The following is an 11,286-nucleotide window of genomic DNA, read 5'->3' as shown; positions in this document are numbered from 1 at the left end:
ACCTCGGCTGTTGGGTATTATTACTCAGAGTCGTAGGTTGTAAATTACCAGGAGGAGCAACCGGTGGGTGCATTGAGAGGCTGCTGAGAATCATTCAGCTGGATTCCAGCTTGCTGACAGCATTAATTTTATTTTAGTTAAATATTAATAAACCACACAGTTAGATTCAAGCTAACAGTAATTCGTTATTGACTCGCTTTTCATGGGCAAGCCTTTTAGACAGCAATAGGAAATTAATCATTGATCATTCTCGTATATTATTCATTGGCAAAAAGAAATATATATATATATATAGAGAGAGAGAGAGAGAAAGAGAGAGAGAGAGAGAGAGAGAGAGATACAGTGGCTCTCAAAAGTATTCACCCCCCTTGGACTTTTCCACATTTTATTGTGTTACAACATGGAATCAAAATGGATTTAATTAGGAGTTTTTGTCACTGATCAACACAAAAAAAGTCCATAATGTCAAAGTGAAAAATAAAATCTACAAATTGTTCTAAATTAATTACAAATATAAAACAGAAAATAATTGAAACACTGTCACTAAGGTGACATTGGTTTTATGTTGGGAAATATTTTTAAGAAAAATAAAAAACTGAAATATCTTGCTTGCATAAGTATTCAACACCCACACATTAATATTTGGTAGAGCCACCTTTCGCTGCAATAACAGCTTTAAGTCTTTTGGGGTAAGTATGTATCAGCTTTTCACACTGTGTCGGAGTGATTTTGGCCCATTCTTCTAGGCAGATTTGCTCCAGGTTGTTCAGGTTGGTTGGATGACGCTTGTGGACCGCAATTTTCAAATAGTGCCACAGATTCTCAATGGGATTGAGATCAGGACTTTGACCAGGCCACTGTAGGACATTCACTTTTTTGTTCTTGAGCCACTCCAATGTTGCTTTGGCCTTGTGCTTTGGATCATTGTCCTGCTGAAAGGTGAATTTCCTCCCAAGCTTCAGTTTTTTAGCGGACTGAAGCAGGTTCTCTTGCAATATTTCCCTGTATTTTGCTCCATCCATTCTTCCTTCAGTTTTAACAAGATGCCCAGTCCCTACTGATGAGAAGCATCTCCATAACATGATGCTGCCACCACCATGCTTGATAGCTGAATGCCCTATTTTCATAAACAAGCTTAAAAGAGCTTTTATTTTTAATCACAGGGCCTTAATTGGGCAGGTCTATCATTTCTCCCAGTGGGAGTGAGAGAAAAGAAGAGTGAAGAGCCCGCATTTATGGAAAGGCAGTTAAACAAATGGGAGTGTTTAAACTGAGTGAAATGTTATTGTCTGTTACATTATGGGAATCTGAGGTTGAAAGCTGAACCAAAGCCCCTTTCCTGTGTAATATCTGTACATCATGTCAACATTTTGCAGCTTGATAGAGCAACTGTTTAACCCTAAATCACACACGAGTGAGCAGGATCAAACTGAAACCACTCTCCCGAGTGCATGCAATATCGGCAGCTGTGCATGCAATATCGGCAGCTGTGCATGCAATATCGGCAGCTGTGCATGCAATATCGGCAGCTGTACATGCAATATCGGCAGCTGTGCATGCAATATCGGCAGCTGTGCATGCAATATCGGCAGCTGTGCATGCAATATCGGCAGCTGTGCATGCAATATCGGCAGCTGTGCATGCAATATCGGCAGCTGTGCATGCAATATCGGCAGCTGTACATGCAATATCGGCAGCTGTGCATGCAATATCACAGTGTCTGCTTGAATTAGCATTCATACTTTCAAGGTCCACAAACCACAATGTCCCCCTCTCAGCATGTGCCATAATTCTGAGAGCCTGTGTCCTGTTCCGAAGTGCAGGAGTTGGTGTTAAATTGCTCTTCTTGATGTTTTTACAGAACCAACTCTGACTAAACCTTGCAAACCAACTGTGTTGTGTGGAGTGTCCCGTTCTTGTGACGTGGTTCATCTGTAGTGCAGCTGAGACTGGCTACAAATTGTTGTTATGTTATGTGTTGTTAAATTACGTTACTGTATTAGTTGTGTATTTTAAATGTTTACAAGTGTTCATTTGCTTTAATATGTCTTCTATGTCTTCCCATCTGCCATTTCTTTCTGTATCTATTTTTCTTTTTCTCTTATTTATCAATTTAAGACTGTAATTTATATGTTCTGTTTCATTTCTGTAAGTCGCTTTGGATAGAAGTGTCTGCTAAATAATTAAATATTAATGACAATGACAAGACAATTAACCACTGTATTTAATAAAGTATGAGGTTAGCTTAAAGAAAAAACTACCAGCTATCAGGCAATCTTGCAGAATATAAATCTTGGTAACAAATATAGTAAACTTTTTTTTTTTTTTTTAAAGTGGCATTTTTAAATTGCTAACATATACACTGATGTATTATTATCATTATTATTATTTAGCTATTACGTTAATGCATCACTCCCTAATTATTTCCCTGAATCTGAATCACTCACCAACAAAATTATGAACCCTTATACACTATACATTAGTACAATTCAAACAGAACACGACAACAATTTTGAAGTAAAAAAAAAAACTTTAAAATGTTTTTTTTTTTTTTGTTTTTTTTTTATTACAAAATCATACATTATTAGGACACTACTGATTGGCACATGGGCTGTCTACCTGACCATCATCCCCCGCATAGACAGGGTGAAGTGTCTGACAGCATTAGAGTACAGCACTCAAATGTACCTTCTACTCTGGCTCCTGGGTTACCTCCAAGCAGCCAGAATTTTAAAAAAAATTAGGTGCATTCTATCTGATCTGAATGATTATAAGTTCACTCCTTCAGAATTGTAGTTAATAGGGTCTGATCTTAAAAAAAAAAAAAAAAAAAAGCCATTTTACAATTTATCTCTCCTTTTTCATTCTCAATATATACAACAAATAATATATACAAAAAAATATACATATCAAAATGTTGCTTAATGTGAATGATAACATGTCACCAGAACCTCCTGATGAAATTACAGCCTTATTATATACAGCTAGGTGTACATTATACTTTTAATGTTACTCTGCAAAACCAGATTTAAAACATTTCATCTTCAAAACCAATGCTTAAAATTAGCAATAAGGTATATTTCAGCAATATTTCAATAATTTGGGTTAAAAATTGTATTGCTTTCTATAGAGTTAGCTGTTGCTTCGTTTCAGCCACTGGATTTCATACATTCATTCTTCTCACCAAACTACAAAGATCCCTCTCATTCCAAACGTTTACTGGTTTCTTGAAACTGTCAGCCAAGTGATCAAAGCGCAGGGCTTAATTAATGATGCTGAATAAATAAGAGGCACATTAATGCTGCTGAAGGTGTCATTTCCTACTCCAGATGAGAATACTTGGCAGCAGTAACAAATAAGAAGGAAAATTAGATTTTCTGCAGGATACGATTACTGGAATTATGAAAAGATGTCTACTTTTTATTTGTATGTTCTTTAAATATTTATACATAACTGGAGGAATAATTTTATTTTATTTTTTTAAATTGGGATTGTTGGACAAAATGACACAAGCCCATACAGTGTCAACATATTTTAAAAAACATTTTTAATGAAAAATCATTTAACCTTGCTTTTCTGACTAATAGAGGCAGATTCAATATTTTATTAACTTTGGCAAGTGATTTATTACCACCTTTTCTACTCAGTAAGATTGCATTAAGCTGTTATCTTCAAACTTCTTTACTCTGTCTGCATAATCGCTCTCCGGGAGTGAATGTGATAAAGCAAGAAAGATTAAGTGACCTGAACCTGCTGGCTATAATTCATGAACAGGACTGAGGGGAAAAGTGCTAGGCTGTCTATATAAGCTTCATCTGGGAAGCTCTGTCTCCTGCATGAGTCCATCACATTTCTAAAATACTTTAAACACTGTCTTCTGGCTGGAGCACCCTCAGCACGGCGCTGATTTCAACCTCCAGGTGAAATGACTGAGGAAGTGCAACTACCTGGATTTCATACCTGCTTAATATCCTGGTGTGTTTTGTATAATTCACTATTGCAGTCACTGATAATTTACACAATTTATAAACTAGTGTCCTTTTTCCATCTTCTGAAAAGACTTCTGAAGTGACTAAGTTTTAGAAATGACAACCAGAGCTGTGCAACTGCCATTTTCTGCACACTGTGCAACTGGTGAATGTAAAATCTCTATAAAACATCACAGTAGCAATATTGAAATATTCAATTATCAAAATAAGTAGCATGGTCTTGATTTTGTTGTGTGTGTCTGTGTGACTGATTTCAGCTTGGCCATTCCTCTTCACTTCCTGTAGTTACAGTATGTCAAGGGACAATCACATTTATTAGGCAGCAACTGCAGTAATGATGGACAGCATAAACAAACATCAATGCATACCATCCCGTGCCCTGGAAATTCAATATTGAAATGTTTTATTTGTATATGAGTAGGGTTTTAATAAAGGTCATATATGGAAATTGGGACTGAAATGACAACTCTTTGCTTTTTGAGTAACATGTTTTTTGGTCTTTGATAGATAGATAGATAGATAGATAGATAGATAGATAGATAGTTGTCTAAAATAACTTAGGCCCTGTCCACACTACATAACCAAACTCGAGAACCGTACTCAAAAACGGTTTAATTAATCCAGCTCAAAGCGTCCACGCTGAAGTATCGTTTCATGTTTAGTCAGGCTTAATGCATTCACACACTATTAAAATAGTTACAGTTTCTAGCAGCGCAATGAACAGTGGAAATGAATACGATAGTATCCCACCATGCACTGTATTTTAGTTTAAAATAATAAGTGCGTATTGATGAAAAGAAATAAAACAAGTGTTTTGGAAAAAAAGTAAATGCAAACACACACAAGTAGGGCTTGAAGTTTTTGGTTTATATTTTTAATCAGGTGATTCAAATTGAGCTGATTCTGTTTTCATAATTAAACTCAGAAAAAAAGCTGTTAATTAAAACAGTCTTTGTTTTTACCTTCATATCTTGCCTGAAACAAATTCTGGTGCCCTTAAATTACGTGAATTGTACATCCCTGATCCTACTTTTAAGTCGCATTTCATTTTTGCAGTCGTCTATAATTTAACGTTGTGATTTTGTTATTTTCCCAACTAGTTCAATAGAGAGATGTCCTGATAGATTGTTTTTTGAAGCATAAAAATGAATACGTAGTGCAGAGTGTACACTGTCAGCAGCGTAAAGGAATATCCACTAGAAAGTGTCCTGAGGGCATCAGATGATTCTATGGCATTTGCCAAGCACTCCCACTTTTCACTTCCAGAGCTCGGCAACTGTACAAAATCAAGCCACCCTATCCCTAACCCAAACCCAATTCTAACCTTAAGCACCCCCAGCCCTAATAACTAACCCTAAACCTAACCATTAAAAATCATCGGATGCCCTCAGGACACTTTCTAGTAGATATTCCTTTGTGCTGCACACTGACAGCATTTCCTTAAGGCGTCTGCTCTGAGTATTTCGCTAAACATACCACAAAGCATTTTGGGATATTGGAGGATACACAAAGAATGTAGTTTGGTATTACAGCGTCCACACTTCTGAGAAACCACACTATCTGATGCGATCTAATTAGAACCAGACTCGAGTCTACCCCCTGAGGTGGTCTCGAGTACGTTATTAAACGCTGTGTCGTGAGGACGCTAACCGTATTTAGCAGTTTTAAGCCGGTTTAAATGCAACTAATAAGGTTTAAAGGCATAGTGTGGACAGGGCCTAAATAGGCTGTTTTCTTTTCTAATGTTAAAGCAAATTATTTAATACCATCTTTTGTCTTGACAACTTTATTTTTATACTGATTTTAATGGAAAAAGTAAAAAACTTTCCATAACATTCAGACAAACAAGGATATAAGATTATATGAAACAAGATGGAAAATGTACTCTTAGACCTGTCAGCAAAAGTCAGTGAAAGTTGAAACCGTGAAAAACCATTTCACTTGTGACATTTAGTCATTAGCAGATTAGAATTAGAAATTATAACTGTGCAAAAAAATATACCAAGAAAGCAATATCTGCTTCACATGTGTGCTGGGTGTTTGTGACAGAAATACAATGATTCTTGGTTGTAAATCTCCCTCCCGACCTGTGAGGGTGCTAAGCAGCGAGAACAGAGTTCTTTGGACGGGCTGGTCTGACAGTTCGGGAAGTCGGCCAGTCTGGATGAAGGCGAGACTCTGTTGCAATAACGCATTGACCCAGAAGGGAAACGATGTGGCAGCCGCAGATTGGAGAGGCGGTTGCACTCGTTTACCAAGGGGTCATGTGTGACAGCATAAAAGGGGATGGAGAATCTGTTCCTTCACTTTGGTTTAAATGTGAGTAGAACCGAGAAGGACAGTGAAATAATACGGGAACTGAAACCGTGAGTGTTGTGTTTTGTTTGTTTGTAATTGTCTTGTCTTGTCTTGTATGTTATTAGACAGCTAACACAGTTCCGGAGCTGTCGCCAAGGGCCAGCACTAAACCGGACAACACTGCACCAGTGTCACAAATATAAACCTGTATCACCCACCACGAGCACTACTGCATGCACCCAGGACTGGTGACCGTGTTTGTATTATTGTGGGGCGGATATCGTTTATTATTTGGGACTGTCTGTTCTTGTTATATACCCCGTGCTGTACACATTAGTGTGTATTGCCGGGGAATTATTGTTTGGTCACCAGACCAGAAATCTGCAAAATAAAACATTTCCAAACCGGATTACAATTATCTCTGTCTGCTTCATTCACGCACTGTATCACTCCTGCACTTGCTCCCACTCAGCCACTTTGTCGCACGTGGTGTCAGAACACGGGATCATGACCATAACGCACTAGCAGTGTTGCTGGAGGCGCTGGACAGCAGACGGGATGCAGAGGAGAGAAGGAGGGAGGAGCGTTACACTGCGCTCATTGAACGGGTAGGGTTGGCACTTTCCACAGCACCAGCCCCAAAAGGAACACCGAAGATCCCTGGAGACACGCCCCAAAGTGGTTGCGGAGCAGTTGTGTGACCACATGATACACTGGCTGACCCCTGAGAAGAAAACCAACCTGCATTTGGGGGAAGCAGTGGTTGTGGAGCAATTCTGCCATGTGGTCAGCGCCGATTCCCAAGCATTGATACGGCGCCACAACCCCGACACCATGGAAGACGCCATGAAACTGGCCAAGGATTCTGAGGACTCTCTAGTCTCCGCCCAGACAGGGATACTGCCGGTTCCCGCCCTTCAGAGCAGCCGAGCCCCTCCTCTCTCCTCTGCCACCACTAACCCATCAGCCCCGGGACCCAGACCTCCGAGACCACCGACCCCAATGGGCCCCCTTGCCTCCTCTTAATGGAGACCAAGGTTGGCCCCCAGCTGGGGTAGAGGTGCTGCCCCTGCCCCGTTGCCATACCAGATATTTAACCATTGCTCCCTCTGTCCCCCCAACTTGTTTTAGGTGCAACCAACCGGGACATCTGGCCAGGTCATGCCCAACTGCCATGGAGTGTGATGTGGCCGTGTGTAATTGGGCACCTGAGATAGGTAAGCGTGGGGAAAATGGTCAGGAGGGGCGGTGTATGATTGATGTGGTTTTAGGAAATGTGAAAACCCACGCATTAGTGGACACAGGGTGTGAGCAAACCTTGATTAGAACAGCTCTCTTGCGCAGTGTGTCGTGGCAGCCACAAGGTCAGAAACTCAATATTTGGGATTTTTAATGGGAAATGGAAGGGTGAAACTTGTGGTCACCAAAATCCATGCTTTGGTTGACGTGGCGATCCACAAAACCAAGACTCAGGTGAGGTCACTACTGGGATTAGCCTGTTATTACCGCTGCTTTATCGGCGAGTATGCCACAGTGGTTAACCCTTTAGTTAACCTCACCAAAAAGAGTGCTCCAAATTTAATTAAGTGGTCAGCTGAGTGTCAGGGGGAGTTTGATACTATTAAGCGTAAACTGTGCCAGGCCCCCACCTTTATCACACCAGACTTCACTAAGAGATTCATCCTCCACACCGATGCGGTCTTGTCCCAAAAGGTAGACGGAGTAGAACAACCAATACTGTATCTGAGTAAAAATATGCTACCTCAGGAGCGCAACTACTCCGTAGTCGAAAAGTGTTTGGCCATTAAATGGGCTACTCACTCCTTACAATATTACCTGCTGGGACATTCATTTGATCTTGTCACTGACTACGCCCCACTGCAAAACCACCCACATTATTTTACTGTTGCAGAAAATATTCTAGGGTCATTTTTAAAGCTTTCATCTATCTTTGTAATATAATACAAATTAGGGGTGAAGTATTATTTTAAGAAGCACTGGTGTTGTTGAGCACTGGCCTCTATTAAGAATTGCAGACAATACAGACTTGAAGAATTCTTCAAAGGAAAATGAGCATAATGAACACATAATGCCAATTTACAAGTTGATTTATCTTACTAATGATTTTGCAGGGTTTGATTGCAGGTTGATGACTTGGGTGTAAAATAGAAACACATTTGCATTCCAGTCACAGTGTTGTATGAAAAGGCCCTTTAATTAATACTGCTTGTGTGTCAAAAATGGGGTCTCGATCTGGTGCTGGACTAGGCCAGACGCGGTCGGCCCTGACATGGCTCGGATGTGCAGTGGAAACCAGGTATAACACAAGTTTAAGAATCTGGGATACTTTTCTCCACAAGTTCTCACAATCAGGGGTGTCTCTAGCTCTCGTCTGTTTCTTTATTTTGCTACCTCTCCCTCACTTTCTTTTTTTTAGAAAAGCTTTCTGATTTTCAGTCAAGGCAGGCAACTCACCATTCAATATAATACGCCAGCCGTGCATTACTTAACCCTATTTGTAGTACCTGTGCTTTCATCTGCCCTTGTGTCCTCCCATCTTCGCTTCCCCATCACTCTCAGCCTTCTAGTTTGTCATTGCTCTCCTTTGTAACTCAGCTGCTTGCTATGCAATCATGAGTATTCGGCAGTGTTGTGTGATGCACTGCGGATTCTGTCCCCTGTCAGTGAGATGAGATTAGGTTAAAAGCTCTATAAGCATGATTGCAGGCAAGCGCGTCTCTTTTGCATTGTGGTTGAGAAGCTCGCTTGCGATGTGTGGGGTCATGCCTGTTAAATTGGTGCCGTGACCCGGATCTCATAGATTGGCTGCAACCGATCGCTGAGGTTAGAGAGGGGAGGAGTGTAACAGGTAGTTTTGTGTGACACATTGCTATTGCAAACTCTGTCCCCTCTCAGTGAGATGAGATGAGGTTATAAGCTCACTAGTGGTGTGCCAGTTTGTGTCCAGGCTCCGCCCTGTAACACATGCATACCACTGCTGAGGTAGCCCAGCTCCAGCAGCATGCGATTCATGTCGAAGCTTCATGTAAGACTATTCCCTGGGGTCTTAATGCGGCCACACTACCACTATTTGCATCACTCTTGAGTTGGTGAGGTAGCCCTGATGCTGGTAGGCCCCAGACCTACCCTCCCTTGTATATGTGCAATGCATATTCTTGCCTATTACTGTTATCTATTTGATATGTCCTGTCTTTCATCCCTACTTTAAAACTAAAGGGAGATACCATATTTTTGTACTCGCATACATACTGTTGATACAAAGTACTGTTTTAAGGAATAATAATGTATAACTGACACAGTACTGAAATCCATATCTAAAATTGCTGATTATTTCAAGCATGTTTAATACTTAAAACGGCACCTTCGGGAAATGATCAGAATGAATTAGGATACCGTTTATGACATTTCTCTGTTTTATAAATGAAGCAAATATAATTGCAGGTGTTATACACTCTCCTGGGTTTTTTTTTTTGAATATATATTCAATAACTGAAATCCAATTCCTTTTGGTAAGATTTTGCTTTTCATCTTCTGTAATTATTTCCACATGGAGCCTTAGCATTTATTATTTAAAGATTCTAATACCATTATGAAAAGGCAATGAATAATTCACCGCTGTGTTTTTTTTAAACATGCAGGACATAGTTTTTCAATTTAAAAATAAGTTGTTTGTTGTTTAATAGTACAAATGTAGAAATCAAATCTGCTGTGCCAACAATACTTACTCTTACCTCAAGGCAACTCTTGAACCAGACTGAACAGAGGAGATGTCAATTTTTCCATCCAGATTCTCAAAACTCGCCTTGTTACTTTTACATCATACATGCTGAAGCAGCACTCTGCCTCCTTCAAAACAATCAGTCACACTATTATACTTACTTCTTTTGACACTGGAAATAAAAATCAGACAAGCTTTTAAATTCACTATTTAAAAGTTTTACTGATTACTCGAGCAGTAGTGCATTATAAATACATTGGTACAAGGTGGTCCTTGTTTTTGGAGGGTTCCTTAAAAAAGGAAATTAATCTTAATTTTGCAGTAATAATTCAGTTTTACTGTAAAATTAAATTATTGGGTGCTGTAGCCCTATAATGGGGAAACAGCCTGGCTGTCCCAGGATTACCACAAAAACATATTTTAGAGGTGAAAGCCCTGATACAAGAAAACTTATAAATAAAGAAATAAAGGGATTGATTTTGGAAGACATTAATGCAAATTAGATATTACCTTTTTCTATTTCACACACTTGACATTATAATAATCTTAAGATTCAAGTTGAAATGATATATTGTTTAAATTAAATATAACAATTAAACATGAATACAAATATTTAACTGCTTGTGGCAAAGTGGTGAATACGTGCAGACAGACAGAGACAGCGAGGTTGGTGAAGCTGAGCACTTGGTTGTGCTCAGCATTTAATAAACAAAACAAGAGCACACAAAAACAGGACACAGCACTCTACTCTCGAACACCCAACCCCGAGTGAAAGAAATGTGCATCTATATATACTGTTGTGCTGGGATTCAATTATTCACTTGAATCCCAGCACGTGAATTAATTCTGTGCAACCCCGTGCTCACATACTATACTTTAAATGCACGTGCAGTGATGTGCAATCCCGTGCCTAAATACAAATATACAATTTAAATCACACGTGAAACACAGACCCGTTTATATCCCGTGTACCAATCTCTATACACCAACATTTACACACGCAACACGCAACATACAACATATAACATACAAATGCACACAGGGGCGGGGCACATTGCCACACTGCTATAATCCATATTAATTCCAAATAAATGTAGATGTATACAGTAATTATTTTAAAACTGTCTGCTGTGCTGTACCTTCAAGCTTGCCCAAATCAAATGTCTTTTATTGTGTGTACTGTCACATTCTGTACGCATGTTTAAAAAGAAATGTCACATATTTAAAAAGGTTGTTATCAGTAACTTATTAACCCATGGT

Source organism: Acipenser ruthenus, chromosome 2, assembly GCF_902713425.1.
Source record: "Acipenser ruthenus chromosome 2, fAciRut3.2 maternal haplotype, whole genome shotgun sequence".
NCBI lineage: Eukaryota > Metazoa > Chordata > Actinopteri > Acipenseriformes > Acipenseridae > Acipenser > Acipenser ruthenus.
This window is presented reverse-complemented; position numbering follows the sequence as displayed.